General features: G+C 36.2%; 1 protein-coding gene across 1 annotated transcript in view; it reads right to left on the reverse strand.

The window, feature by feature from the left end:
• The window catches only part of LOC309658989 (uncharacterized protein), a 703,210-nt gene that overhangs the window by 288,692 nt on the left and 398,133 nt on the right, over positions 1 to 16,385 (reverse strand). The gene's annotated exons all lie outside the window — the stretch shown is intronic.

Below are 16,385 nucleotides of genomic sequence, written 5' to 3' on the forward strand. Positions count from 1 at the left end.
GCAATTTTCCATTTAATATTTTCAGACTACAGTTGACTGCAGGTAACTGAAATGGCAAAAGTGAAACCTCAGAGACAGGGGGACTACTGTACATATATCATTCAAGGTCTTCTCTCAGACATGTCAAAGTCACGTGGAAAATATAAAGAATATGAACAATGAAGTCAGCTATAAAAGGGCCTAAATGCCATCCTGACCTCTTACAAACCACATGACCTGAAACAAGTTATTTAATCTATTTCCTCTTCAATGAAATGGGAATTAGGCTACTCATAGATTTGGTGTAAATATGACATAGTGTGAAATGCAGCTATGAAAAAAATGAATACAGTATTACATGAGTTCACTTTATATTGATTTATATTTTAGTTATGTACCTACAACTATATTTGTATTAATAAGAAAAAGGATATACTGTGTTAGGTGGTAAGAAATGCCATGAGAAAAGAAATAGAGCAAGGTTGGAGAATAAAGACGGGGTGTGGTACCTGTTGTGAATTTAAATAGGATGGTCAGGTAGGCCTCACTGAGAAGATGACCTTTAAGCCAAAATTTTAAAAGATAATAGGTAAACAGAGTAATAACATATCTTCTAGAACAAGGGCTCAATACAGTGCATTACTTAGCATTTGTAGGAGGCTACATATTGATTCACGGATAGAATGAAGAACATGTGTTCATCTAGTCTCAAAATTTTTCTTTCATAGGGGTAAGCTGCAAAAATACTGAGCAGCAGTCTGTAGACTTACTTCACGGCAGCCTAGAGAGAGGAAATGATATGCTCAGTTAATCTTTAATATATAATTTCCTTACTGCAGGGAGACAGCAGAATGTAGTAAATAGCCCCAGAGAAGTACACTCTGGAGCATAATGTCCTTTTTGGAAGATGCATGGTGTCAGTTTATCTGAGGTAATATACGAAAAAGAAGCAATTGTGCAACTGTGGAGGGGAAACTCCTATATTTCTAACATTATGAATCTAAAAATCCCTAAAACAACACACATATGAGGGAAAAAGTAAAAGTAAACATGGGTCTGAACTTCATTAGGCAGCTTTCCTTCATCCTTCAGTAGTCAGTCATGTTAAACCACAGTGGGTCCCAGGTTGAATTTTAAACTTTCTGTATACCAGAAGCTGATCTAGACCCAAGGGGGTAAAGTCACTAAGCGTATCCTAACGAAGGTTCCCAAACACTCCACAGCCCACCTTATACCTCACACTTCTCTTAGTGTTGAAATAGCCAACTACTTTGTTCCACCCATTTCATCCCTTTCACCACTTGAAAAAATGAAATGGCTGAAGGATTTGGTGACCCCTGGGTGAGGCAGAAATTCACAGGCTGTATATCTGCATTCTTTCATCCTGAATATCTGGCTCAACGTAAGCATGGAGAAGTCAGTTAAGGTAGTACTTCAGAGGCTAAAAGGAACAGACAGTGTAACACTCAAAATTGATTTGCCCCCTGGGGATCTAACTCTTCTGCAGTGCTCATTAAAACTTAACTTAAATTTTTAAAAGGTTTAGAAAACCCTTTTAAAAACGTTTTCCAGTGTGACCTCACTCCAACTGACTGTCCTGCTTGGTTAAGCTTACAGTAGAAGGAATGGAATTTTTCTGCTGGGTTGCAAATGATTGTATAGACAAAGGGAATAGTTAAAATGCTTTTACTTGTGATAAAATTGATTGAACTAGCATAGAGGTTCCAAATCTCCCTAATTAAGCTCTGAAATGGCTTCTGCATTCTTTTTTGAAACCAGGGGGAATTCTGTTGAAATGAACAAATATTTCATACTGTTAAGTATTCATTAAAATGAGCAATAGGGAATGAGCACAGTATCCAATACCAAGAGGAAAACTGTAAAATGGAAAAGGATAGATAAATAAATTAATAACCTAGGATTTTGGTACCCTGACCAAATCATCACCTGTTGCTCCTGTTTTTCTAATTATTCTTCCTTGAGAATTATAGCTGCGTCTATAATTATCAAGTATGTACAAAGTTAATACAAGGAGTGAAAGTTGTTAAGGTCAGGCTGTTTATTTTACTTACAACCATTTGAATAAAAGATAATACACATTTCTTTTTTATAAGAAATTTCAAAGAATAAGAGACTTAGCACTTTCTAAAAATAAAAAAGTAAATACCCATGCAACTGATTTGTACATTATGTAGGGTACCATTTAGTATTTTGCTGTCTTGTTTTTCCAGATACAAAAGTGTTGAATTCAGTATAGTAATTCAATTTAAATTCCAGGAATTATTTGCTGATATTAACTTGTAGTCTTTAAAAAAAGATGCTTAAAGCAAATTAAAACAAAGCTTTGTCTAACTGAAAGTGTTATAGACAATTTGCTCTAAATGGACATTTACTTATTATTATTCACCTAATTTACACTCAAACATAAAGTTATTTTGCAATGTAAAACTTAGATATAAATAGCCATTAAATACTGAAAAAAAATTAAATACTAAGCCATTTCCAGTATCATATCAATTGAAGTATCCTGTACACTGCATTTCCTCATCAAACACAACACACAGACACAGACACACACATACACACACATTCACACATAGACTTTGCATGGGTGTGACCATTAAAACAATAACCCTGTGGCACAGTGGTATTGCATAAGGAACAATTCAATTCAAATTTCACTGCCAGCCAGATATGGAACTTTTCAGTGTGAGCAGTAGTGTTTTAACCCAGATGCTTATATTTTGTCTTAATTTTGAGAATATATAATGATAAGTGGCAAAAATTGTCTTTAGTGATGCCCTCTTGATAAGGTAGCATCTGGAAGATCTTCCCACTCCTATCAGATAGCAAATAAATATTTCAATGGACTAAAACTTATGCCATTATGTTAAAAGATATGGACGACCTTAAATACATATTACTGAATGAAAGAAGCCAATCTGAAAAGGCTCCATACTGTATGATTCCAACTATTTTACATTCTAGAAAAGGCAAAATATGGAGATTGTCAAAAGATCAGTGATTGCAGGGAGGCTGGAGAGAGATTAATAGGTAGAGCGCAGAATGATTTTTGAGAGTGAAAATACTATGTGTGATATTTTAATGATGGATGCATGTCATTATACATTGGTCCAAACCCACAGAATGTACAACACCAAGAGTGAACCCTAAGGTAAACTATGGACATTGGGTGATGTGATGTGTCAGTGTAGGTTCATCCTTGGTAACATATGTACCATTCTGGTGAGTGATGTTGATAATGGGGGAGGCTCTCTATGCCTATGTGGGAGCAGGGGGTATATGGGAAATCTCTGTACCTCCTTCTCAAATTTGGGTTGTAAGCCTAAAACTTCCACAAAACAAAGTCTTATGGAAAGAAATGTAATTACAGAGGTAAATATAAAGGACTATATAAAAAAAAAAAATACTTATGCCAAAATGGAAAGATGTGTTACATTTTGCTGTCTCTGAAATAAGGAAGTTAAAGACACAAGTTCATACAAAAGAAAGATCATATTTAATAAGCATTGTTTACTCTCAGTGAAAATAGAGGCATCCTATTTAAATCCGATCATATGTTCCAGGACCAAAATCACCTAAACCACAAACTATAGCAACCCCTTTGGGAAGAAATGTTCTTATTTGGTATACACCATGCTCTTAGCATTCTATTTTTTTTCATAATTTTCTATATTCTATTTCACCAAGTTTGTTCTCAGGAGTCTTGGTCACACCTCACGGCAGTCATTAACTAACCAATAATTTAGAAGTCAAGAGGTTGAAGGAAAGTTTTTCCTTTAGGGGTACAACTTTCAACAAGACGGGCAGACACAGAGACTGAAACAAATTTTGAAAGTTGTATATACAACAAAGAACACATTAGTTTTGAAAATTTCTGTCATGACACCTGTTGGAAGCAAAACTACATCTAGTTCCAGTTCTCTCAGAGTATAAAGAAGATAAAGACCTATATCAAATAAAGTGGCTTGTCCAGCAGGAAGTGTTTGAACTGTGACAAAGCTATATTCTTAGCAATTTTCTCTTGGTTGTATATTTTAAAGAGACACAAAATATCACCTCTAGAAAGAAAAGACCACATTTCAATTCCTCATATAATTAAGCAAAAAAGACCTGTATAAACTGGCTTCAAAAGCATAATTGTTTTTCTAGCTTTTGTACCTCTAGAGGTACATAGAATAAGGAGCAATTTAATTTCAATTTATTTGAACTTCTTGACAAATATAGAATACTTGAACTTCAGCAGTTATTTGTTTAACCCAGATATATGATGTTGAAATGTGTTAAATCAGAAGACAAATGAATCTGGAAACCTGCAATAATCAGGAAGATTTGACCGCCAGGCAGCCCTGTAACAGTATAAATACACTTTTAGTGTCGTCTTTTGTCCCATGAGTTAGGGCACTAATTTTATATGCAGGTTATGTGGCAGAGACTATTTCTGGATAGGGACTAAGGACTACCAATATTTGCTGGGTCAGTGAGAAGAGTGTCAGCACTACTGTTGCCACTCCCAGAGAAAATTAATGTATGGAAATTAGAGAAGTTGGTTTGTCTGAGTACTGGGTTAGAATGCCAATGGATGAAAAAAAGAATGGCCTTCAAACACAGAAGGGGAGAGCTTAAACAAAGACAGCAAGGCAGTGGGAGCAGGGAAATAATTATTCACAATTATTTGCAATTCACACAAAAAAAATACTAAAATGAAATCATCTTTAGATAGAAATACAAAGAGAACTTCTATATTCAATTTTAGCTTTCCTTTTGTTGTAAGGAAACACGAATGTTGTGTTTCTCAACATATAGTTTGACAAAGACCTCAGTCAATTATATCTAAAAAAATATTACTGAAATAGCTTTGGACTCTATATTCTATTCATCTTTTTCTTATTAAGTATCATGGATGGAGTTTTAAACTTTTTAAATCAAGGTTAATGATACTCTATTATTATTTTTTCTTCTTCCTATTTTTGGGATGACTCACAAATAAGATATAAATATAATTGATAATAGAGAAATGTTAAAGACACAACATAATTATTTCCATACAATATATCAGAGAAATGTAAGTGCCACACTAGTAATTCACTTTCTGCCATGTTTTGTGTGATATTCATCCACAGTACAGAAAACATGCAACATAAGACAAGTAAAACAATAAACAAAAGCCCTTATGTAAAAGAATTGAAGTGCATCATAAAAATGCTTTGTTTCAACATAAGGCATAATTGGGTGCTAATGTGCATATTAAAATCAAATGTGTGTAAGCAATTTTCTCTCTAGTGCCCTTAGTTAAATATAGCCTTGGTTATTCTACTAGTTCTACTTTGGAAGGAGTACCTGGCAGTCACAGAATGGCTTGCCTCACCCTGCATTTCAAAAAAAGTTACAGATAGTAACTAGGGAATTGTGTTAATAAATTAAAATTTGCTACCACTAGTTGTATTTTTCTCCTTTACTTAAGAATTAAGGGATTGTGAGGGAAAGAATGAAGGCACGGATAGTTTAAAATTAGACCTGAAAAAAAGAAAATTGTACGTTACCATAGCACCCCTGATTCTCAGGCTTGATTTTCTTTACACTTGGAGAATAAATGTTCCATTATCAAATATATGTTCCTCTGCTGACATTTGTGAGTATTCTTTCTGTCCAATTCAGAAATATCATTACTAGGCATAATCCTCTCTGGGTGCCAGGGCATTCTGCTTACTTGGAATTTTTCAATTAAGCATCTTAATTGGACCTACAAGGGCACTGGAATTTAGAATATGAAAGCAATGAACCATTTGGGAATAAAAATCTCAAAGTAACATTTTACTTAATTATTATCCATATTTCATTCTGAAAGTTACATTTGGGGTACTGCTGCATCAATCTGCATGGTTTACGAAAACACACTTTAGAGGTGCCTACAAGGTTCTTTATCCTTTAAAGTGTCAGTTCAGGGTTTTCCATTTCCCTGGACATAATAGATGCCAAACCAATGTCCTTAAAAAAATGCACAGGAAACGATCCCTTTTTTACATGAGGTCATGGGTGAATCCAAATGTCATAAGCTGATTTCCCCATTGATCAATTAAGGTGTTGTACTTGACCCATTTAAAAAATATATATGCATAATGTTAACTTTACAATAGAATTTACATAATAAATACATTGTTATATTTTAATTTCTCTCTACTTTTAACATTCTGTATCAATGACATTGCTGAACAGTCTGCTTCAGAGCAAATATTTGCTGGAATATTTGTCAGGCTAATGTACTTTCATTTGTGAGTGATTCCTATCCATATGCTTATGTATCAATGTATTCTTGCTCAAATGTATATTTTACAACTCATTAAACTCTACTTTTTCACCAAAATTAATAAAAGATGAATGTTTAATGTAATAAGTTCTGATTCATATTTTTTAGTCTGATAAAAAATCGTAATTTAAAGCCCTTTAAATTTTCAGCATTTCTTATTTTATTCTTGACATTGATAGAAAAAGCACAAATTTAAAGGAGGAAAAAATTCCCCTTAACCTTCTTAGATCCCCTGGCTGTGTTCAAAAATTAAACTGACAAGGGCAAGTTGACAGAAGAAAAGCATACAAATGTATTTAATGTAAGTTTTATGTGACATGGGACCCTTCATAAGAACATGGAGACCCAAGAAACTTACCTGAGTATTTTTATGTTACATTTGATGAAGAGTAGACAGTCATGGAGAAATATGATAGGTCAAGGAGTATGACGCAAGTGTACTAAACTGGAGGAAACTAAGGAAGGCCTGTTTGTTAGGATTTTTCTCAGCGTTTTTTTGTCTTTGGACATAAGGATACTCCATTTCTCCTGGATTAGGAAGGACACCTCTCATAGGAGGGTTTTCTGACATGTTTCAGGGGAGAAGAGTAGGAGAAAGGTCAAAATGACCTTCCTGCTTCTTCCCGTTTTCTCAAACTCCTTCAGTTTAAAATACTCAATATGCCAAGGTACCATATTTTGTGGGTATGTGTCCTGAACTCCACCACAGATCACAACTCAGATTATAATTGCATAAGATTCATTTCATACAGGGTAGAATTCTAAAATCAACTAGAATTTTTGAACTAGTTATGCATACAGGTATGAACTAGACTGACCATACAATTTATTTTCTAACCCAGGCTATTTTAGAGTGAAAATGGGTGCTAATAATAGTTACACAGCTAGCAAAGTTATAAAACAGGAAGGAAATATGGTCACTCTGGGATAAGCAAATGTTGATTGTGAAGCAAAATATTTGTTTGGTATGTGCAGAAACATTTCAAGTGGGATCAGCATTTCAAGGGAACTTATGAATTGAGAAAAACTAAAAAGTGACAAATTACTGCTTTTTCCAGCTTTTAGGATTTATGACAGAGACATAAAATTAGGATGCTGCATAACATGATATAGGCAATGATACCATCTCTCATCACTTAGTCAGTGCAAAATATATTCTCATTTTGAAACTATTTTAAGGTAAGAAAGAAATCTTCACCCAATTGTTTCACTCTCTCATTTTTGCAATTGTATGGGTGACACCGAGGGATATATGAATTCATCATACACATTTTGATTCCATAATGTAACTTCTAACTGTTCATTCACAGATATTATGTACAGATAATGAAAGATGATCTTCTTGGGAATCATAATTGCCATAATATAAATTAATTAATAATTATCTTTAACTTTAAACCATCCTTTGCTCAAGGAAGAGTCATAATTAGTAGAAAAGTGTCATTGTGTCCAAAGCAAATAACAAAAGTTCATAATAATTTACCTTATCTCTTTAAGCTGAATAGACCACATAAAGCAGTGCCCAGAACATTGTAAATAAAATTATTTGCTTTAAAAAGCATACTAGGTGGGAGTCAAGAGGGCAGTGTAGGAAAGACGCAGAGTTAGTGTCTCCCCACAGCTAGGGCACCTGCCGGCCACTGGTGGGGGACTCTGACGCCCAAGGAGACGGGAGGAATCCCAAAGTGAACCGATAGGTCATAGGGGGACAGAGGTGGGAAGAGAAGTGGAGGCCAGACAGGATCGGCGCCCCTGAGGCCGGGAAGATCAGGAAAGGCAGGCGGGAGGGACTCTCTGGAAAGAGTGGGAGAGGAGCGGAAGGCGATTGCCCTGCCCACTCGGGCACAGGGGAGCCTGCTGAGCTCCCAGTCCAGTTCCCGGCCCTCCAAACACCCCTCCAGGCCATTTGGGTCCTTGGGGGCATAGAAGGGAGGCCAGAGAAATCAGGAGAGGCAGGTGGGAGGGGCCTTCCAGGAGGAGCAGGAGAGGAGTGGAGGGTGATTGCCCCGCCCACTCGGGCACTGGGAGCCTGCTGAGCTCCCAGGCCAGTTCCCTGTCCTCTAAGGCCCCCTCCAGGCCATGTGGGTCTTTGGGGGCATAGGAGGGAGGCCGGGGAGATCAGGAGAAGCAGGTGAGAGGGGTCCTCCCAGACCGGAGGAGCAGGAGAGGAGAGGAGGGTGTTTGCCCCACCCACTCGAGCCCAGGAAGCCTGCTGGGCTCCCAGGTGAGGTCTCCCGCCCTCTGAGACCAGGGGTGGAGGGCATGCCTGGGCCCCTCCTGTTCCTTGAGCCTAAGCCCCACGCCCCACAGCCCCCAGGGCCTTTTACAGACTGTGGGTCCTGAGCACTGGCCCCTCCCACTGCCCAAACCTCGCCCTTGCTTAGGCCTCACCCTCCACAGCCAAGACTTCCTTCCATCTTTTTTTTTCATTTTCCTCCTCCTCCTTTTTACTACTGTGGTACTGATGTACCTTACAGTTGTTGATTCATCTATACTTTTATTTTTATATTCTTCCTAATATATCTGTTAGTTTCCTAGTCTAATTTTATTTTTTAATTTGTTATTGTTTGTTTTTTTTTGTTTTTGAGGGTTTTTTTTTGCCACCCCAGGCAGCTTGCGGGATCTTGATTCACGAGCCTAGGGTTGGGCCAAAGCTCCTGCGGTGGGAGCTCCAAGTCCGGACCACTGGACTAACAGAGAACCTCAGATCCCAGGGAATATTCATTGGAGTGAGGTCTCACGGAGTTCCTCATCTCAGCACCAAGACCCAGCTCTACCCAATAGCCTGCAAACCCCAGTGTTGGATGCCTCAGGCCAAACAACCAGTAAGCCAGGAACACAATCCGCTCATTAAAAAAAAAAAAAAATGAGATGGCAAAAAAATATGTCACAGATGAAGGAGCAAGGTAAAAACCTACAAGACCAAATAAATGAAGAGGAAATAGGCAACCTACCTGAAAAAGAATTCAGAGTAATGATAGTAAAGATGATCCAGAATCTCAGAAATAGAATGGAGGAATGGATTGAGAAAATACAAGAAATGCTTAACAAAGATCTAGAAGAACTAAATAACAAACAAACAGAGATGAAAAACACAATAAATGAAATGAAAAATACACTAGAAGGAATCAATAACAGAATAACTGAGGCAGAAGAACGAATAAGTGAGCTGGAAGACAAAAATGGTGGAAATAACTGCCGAGGAGCAGAATAAAGAAAAAAGAATGTAAAGAATTGAAGACAATCTCAGAGACCTCTGGAACAACACTAAAAGCATCAACATTTGAATTACAGGGGTCCCAGAAGAAGAAGAGAAAAAGAAAGGGTCTAGAAAATATTTGAAGAGATTATAGTTGAAAACTTCCCTAATGTGAGAAAGGAAATATTCACCCAAGTCCAGGAAGTACAGACAGTCCCAAACAGGATAAATCCTAGGAAAAACACACCAAGACACATATTAATCAAAATAACAAAAATTAAATTCAAAGAAAAAATATTAAAAGCAGCAAGGGAAGAACAAAAAATAACATACAAAGGAATCCCCATAAGGTTATCAGCTGATTTTTCAGTGGAAGCTCTGCAGGCCAGAAGGGAGTGGCAGGATATACTTAAAGTGATGAAAGAGAAAAACCTACAGCCAAGATTACTCTACCCGGCAAGGATCTCACTCAGATTCGATGGAGAAGTCAAAAGCTTTTCAGACAAGCAAAAGCTAAGAGAATTCAGCACCAACAAACCAGCTTTACAACAAATGCTAAAGAAACTTCTCTAGGCAGGAAACACAAGAGAAGAAAAAGACCCACAAAAACAAGCCCAAAACAATTAAGAAAATGGTAATAGGGACATACATATCAATAATGACCTCAAATGTAAATGGATTAAATGCCCCAACCAAAAGACACAGACTGGCCGAATGGATATAAAAACAAGACCCATACATATGCTGTCTACAAGAGACCCAATTCAGACCTAGAGACACATACAGACTGCAAGTGAAGGGATGGAAAAAAGATATTCCATGCAAATGGAAATCAAAAGAGAGCTGGAGTAGCAATACTCGTACCAGATAAAATAGACTTTAAAATAAAAACTGTTATAAGAGATAAGGAGGGACAGTACACAATGATTAAGGGATCAATCCAAGAAGAAAACATAACAATTATAAATACTTATGCGCCCAACATAGGAGAACCTCAATACATAAGGCAAATGCTAACAACCATGAAAGGAGAAATCGACAGTAACACAATAATAGTAGGGGACTTTAACACCCCACTTACACCAATGGACAGATCATCCAAACAGAAAATAAATAAGGAAACACAAACTTTAAATGACACAATAGCAGATAGATCTATTGATATTTATAGAACATTCTACCCAAAGTGGCAGAATACACTTTCTTCTCAAGTGCACATGGAACATTCTCCAGGGTAGATGACATCTTGGGTCATAAATCAAGCCTCGGAAAATTTAACAAAATTGAAATCGAATCAAGCATCTTTTCTGACAACAACGCTATGAGATTAGATAGAAATCAATTACAGGAAAAAAACTGTAGAAAACACAAATACATGGAGGCTAAACAGTGCGCTACTAAATAACCAAGAGATCACTGAAGAACTCAAAGAAGAAATTAAAAAATACCTAGAAACAAATGACAACAAAAACATGATGACCCAAAACCTATGGGATGCAGCAAAAGCAGTTCTAAGAGGGAAGTTTAGAGCAATACAATCTCACCTCAAGAAACAAGAAAAATCTCAAATAAACAATCTAACCCTACACTTAAAACAACTAGAGAAAGAAAATCAAAGAAAACCCAAAGTCAGTAGAAGGAAAGAAATCATAAAGATCAGAGCAGAAATAAATGAAATAGAAATGAAGAAAACAATAGCAAAGATTAGTAAAACTAAAAGATGGTTCTTTGAGAAGATAAAAAAAATTGATAAACCCTTAGCCAGACTCATCAATAAAAAAGGGGAGAGGACGCAAATCAATAAAATTAGAAATGAAAGAGGAGAAATCACAATGGACACTGCAGAAATACAAAGGATTATAAGAGACTAGTACAAACAACTAAATGCCAATAAAATGGACAACCACGAAGAAATGAACAAATTCTTGGAAAGGTACAATTTTCCAAGACTGAACCAGGAAGAATTGGAAAATATAAATAGACCTATCACAAGTAATGAAATTGAAACCGTATTTAAAAATCTTCCACCAAACAGAAGTCCAGGACCAGATGGCTTCACAGGCAAATTCTATCAAACATTTAGAGAAGAGCTAACACCAATCCTTCTCAAACTCTTCCAAAAAATTGCAGAGGGAGAAACATCCCAAATTCATTCTACAAAGCCACCATCACCCTGATACTACAATCAGAAAAAGATATCATAAAAATAGAAAATTATAGACCCATATCACTGATGAACATAGATGCAAAAAACCTCAACAAAATACTAGCAAACAGAATCCAACAGCACATCAAAAGGATCATACACCATGAGCAAGTGGGATTTATCCCAGGGATGCAAGGATTCTTCAATGTATGCAAATCAATCAATGTGATACACCACATTAAGAAATTAAGGAATAAAAACCATATGATCATCTCAATAGATGCAGAAAAAGCTTTTGACAAAATTCAACACCCATTCACGACAAAAACTCTCCAGAAAACGGGCATAGAGGGAACCTATCCCAACATAATAAAGGCCAAATATGACAAATCCACAGCAAGCATCATACTCAATGGTGAAAAACTGAAAGCATTTCCTCTAAGATCAGGAACAAGACAAGGATGTCTACTCTCGCCACTCTTATTCAACATAGTTTTGGAAGTCCTAGCCACAGCAATCAGACAAGAAAAAGAAATAAAAGGAATACAAATTGGAAAAGAAGAAGTAAAACTGTCACTGTTTTCCTATGACATGATACTATACATAGAAAATCCTAAGGATGCCACCAGAAAACTACTAGAACTCATCAATGAATTTGGTAAGGTTGCAGGATACAAAATTAATGCACAGAAATCTCTGGCATTCCTATACACTAATGATGAAGTAGCTGAAAGAGAAATTAAGGAAACACTCCCATTTACCATTGCAACAAAAAGAAAAAAATACCTAGGAATAAACCTGCCTAAGGAGGCGAAAGACCTGTACTCAGAAAACTATAAAACACTGATGAAAGAAATCAAAGATGACATAAACAGATGGAGAAATATACCACGTTCTTGGATTGGAATAATCAATATTGTGAAAATGACTATACTACCCAAAGCAATCTACAGATTCAGTGCAATCCCTATCAAACTACCAATGGCATTCTTCACAGATTTAGAACAAAAAATTTTACAATTCATATGGAAACACAAAAGACCCCAAATAGCTAAAGCAATCTTGAGAAAGAAAGACAGAGCTGGAGGAATCAGGCTCCCCGACTTCAAAGTATACTACAAAGCTACAGTAATCAAGACAGTATAGTACTGACACAAAAACAGAAATATAGATCAATGGTACAAGATAGAATGCCCAGAGATAAACCCACGCATATATGGACACCTAATTTACGACAAAGGACCAAGAACATACAACAGAGAAAAGACACCCTCTTCAATAAGTGGTGTTGGGAAAACTGGACAGCTACATGTAAAAGAATGAAATTAGAACACTACCTAAACACCATACACAAAAATAAACTCCAAATGGATTAAAGACTTAAATGTAAGACCAGACACTATAAAACTCTAGAAGAAAACATAGGAAAAACACTCTTTGACATAAACCACAGCAAGATCTTTTTTGACCCACCTCATAGAGTAACAGAAATAAAAACAAAAATAAACAAATGGGACTTAATTAAACTTAAAAGTTTTTGTACAGCAAAGGAAACCATAAACAAGACAAAAATGACAACCCTCAGAATGGGAGAAGATATTTGCAAATGAAACAACAGACAAAGGATTAATCTCCAAAATATACAAACAGCTTATGGAGCTCAATATCAAAAAAACAAACAATCCAGTTAAAAAATGGGCGGAAGACCTAAATAGACATTTCACCAAGGAAGACATACAGATGGCCAAGAGGCACATGAAAAGATGCTCAACAGCACTAATTATTAGAGAAATGCAAATCAAAACTACAATGAGGTATCACCTCATGCCAGTCAGAATGGCCATTATGAAAAAATCTAGAAACAGTAAATGCTGGAAAGGGTGTGGTGAAAAGGGAACCCTCCTGCACTGTTGGTGGGAATGTAAATTGATACAACCACTATGGAAAACAGTATGGAGGCCTTAAAAAAGTAAAAATAGAACTACCATACGACCCAGCAATCCCAGTACTGGGCATATACCCTGAGAAAACCATAACTCAAAAAGAGACATGTACCACAGCGTTCATTGCAGCACTATTTACAACAGCCAGGACATGGAACCAACGACATGTCCATCGACAGATGAATGGACAAAGAAGATGTGGCACATATACACAATGGAATATTACTCAGCCATAAAAAGAAATGAAATTGAGTTATCTGTAGTGAGGTGGATGGACCTAGAGTCTGTCATACAGAGTGAAGTAAGTCAGAAAGAGAAAAACAAATACTGTATGCTAACGCATATATATGGAATCTAAAAAAAAAAAAAGGTACTGATGAACCTAGTTGCAGGGCAGGAATAAAGGGGTAGACATAGAAAATGGACTTGAGGACACGGGGTGGGAGGGCGAAGCTGCGGCGAAGTGAGAGTAGCATCGACATATATACACTACCGAATGTAAAACAGTTGGCTGGTAGGAAGCAGCAGCATGGCACAGGGAGATCGGCTTGGTGCTTTGCGATGACCTAGAGGGGTGGGATAGGGAGGATGGGAGGGATGCTCCAGAGGGAGGGGATATGGGGACATGTGTATGCATATTGCTGATTCGCTTTGTTGTGCAACAGAAACTAACACAGTATTGTGAAGCAATTATACTCCAATAAAGATCTATTAAAAAATAAAAATAAAAAGCATACTAGAAAATCCTTTACACATCAAATACAATTTGCAAACACTGAATTTCCTAAAAATTCAGTTATCTTTTGGTAAAGACTTCTGTTTCTGCCTATTCATGAACATCTAAAAACTAAGTATAATCTTTAATTTAAAATATTATAGACAACTAGGGGTCTTCAGTATTTTACTGAAAAAGGATTTCACTAAATCTTGTCATGTTATGTAAAAAACCAGCATATTATGTGTTAATGCATAAAACCTATAGAAATAACTGGCTGTGAAATAATACAATGGTATAACCTTGCAAGTCATCCCATGATTATCAGCGGCAGCAAGGCTCTGCCATGCAACGCAACAGACATTTTGTCAGGTACATGCTTTAGTCACAATCTGATTCCTCTCCCCTGCAGGCTGTTGAATGAAAATGCAAACTTGTAATTTCTATTGCAAAGAACAGAGATCAACAGGGGGATCAGGGTTTCACACCTCTCAAATTGTCCCCTCTGTTACAAGCATTGATGACTCATGGTGAAGTGAAACTAAAGGAAAACTAGCTTTAGAAGTACTCTGCTTAACTTACTCAAATGCAATAATGTAACTCTAGCAGATGAAGTAGTTCTCACAAGCACAGTGTACTGCAGATGCTACACATTTATGATTCTAACCCCATAAATTCATAATGATTTCCTCTGGCTATCTAAAGGCCAAAATATGACTTTTGACAAATTATATATTTTGGAGTTCTTACTTTGAATAGTTAATTTTAAGAGCAGTTATTTCTGAAGAAAAATACATCTAATAACCACTAGGGCATGGTTTTCCCAAAGCATATAGTTATGCTTGCTTGAAGGAAATCAGTCATGCAATACCAATAGAAGTTAGCACTCGTGTTGTGCCTGATGCTATTCCCATTTGTGGCATTTTCTAGGTTTTATGATTATACCACCTTTTTTTAAAAAAAGTCAGGGATTCCCTTTCTTGGGAAGTTTATCTTCCTTATATCTATAGGAAAAAATTCACAATGCACATGGTGCCTTTTGTTGAACTAAATCTAATCAATTTTAAAAGAAAAATACAGTGCTTCTCTGCAACAAGTTTCATGTCCTAAGCATCAATGAAAACACAGGTAAGTATTTTCCACGTTATGAAAACACAAGAGTGGTTTGTGAAAGATAAAGCAGAGAGATAGTGCAGTGTCTATATTTTCTAAATATATTCCGGTCTGTCTACTGAAGTGGGTACTTCAGGGTACATCCTGACTATAATTTAATCACTTTTGGTAAATGAGTACCACTTTCTGTAAATCTGATCATACTCTGCTCTCTCTGCTCTGAAGGATTTATGCCATCTTTTTATTTGCTGTCAGTTCCTTTTGACAATAAATTTTTGCGCTATAGTCTTACCCTTAAAGTCACAACGATGCTTTGCAGGGTTCTTTGTGAAAGAAAATATAAGCTAATTCAAATATGTGAATTGGCAGCTCATTATATCAATATAAAACCATAAGCATTTGAAACCTTTTGGCTTACTTCTATGTAGTAACTAATTTCATATGTTGTTATAATTCACACAATTTTTTCAAAAGATTGAAGAAATTGCCACTAATTATTCTTTTACTTTTTTTACTGTTAATTTTTTTAAAAATTTCAATATACACAAAGAGATAAAAAATAGAATAAACTTGCATATCTCTATGCAGGTTTGACTGCATAATAATTGACATATTGTCAATTATTTTCAATCCATGGCCAATCTGACATTTTCTATACCCTCATCCACTTGTCCCATCCAATATTATTTTGAAGGAAATCCTGTACATCATATAATTTTAAAAAATTGTTTTTCTTGTGTTAGGATCCAAATGAAATCCACACATTGTTACTGGTTGATACGTGTTTAAGTCTCTCTCTCCTTTTTTTAAAGTATATTAATGCTAATTTCTACTGGTGGCTTAACTTTACTAAACCTACTTTTTTTTTAAAACCACTTTGTTGAGGTATGATTGACTTACAAAAAGCTGTATATATTTAATGTATACAACTTGATGAGTTTGGAGATAAGTATATATCAGTG

Source organism: Balaenoptera physalus, assembly GCF_965194825.1.
Source record: "Balaenoptera physalus genome assembly, chromosome: 3".
Classification (NCBI taxonomy): Eukaryota; Metazoa; Chordata; class Mammalia; order Artiodactyla; family Balaenopteridae; genus Balaenoptera; species Balaenoptera physalus.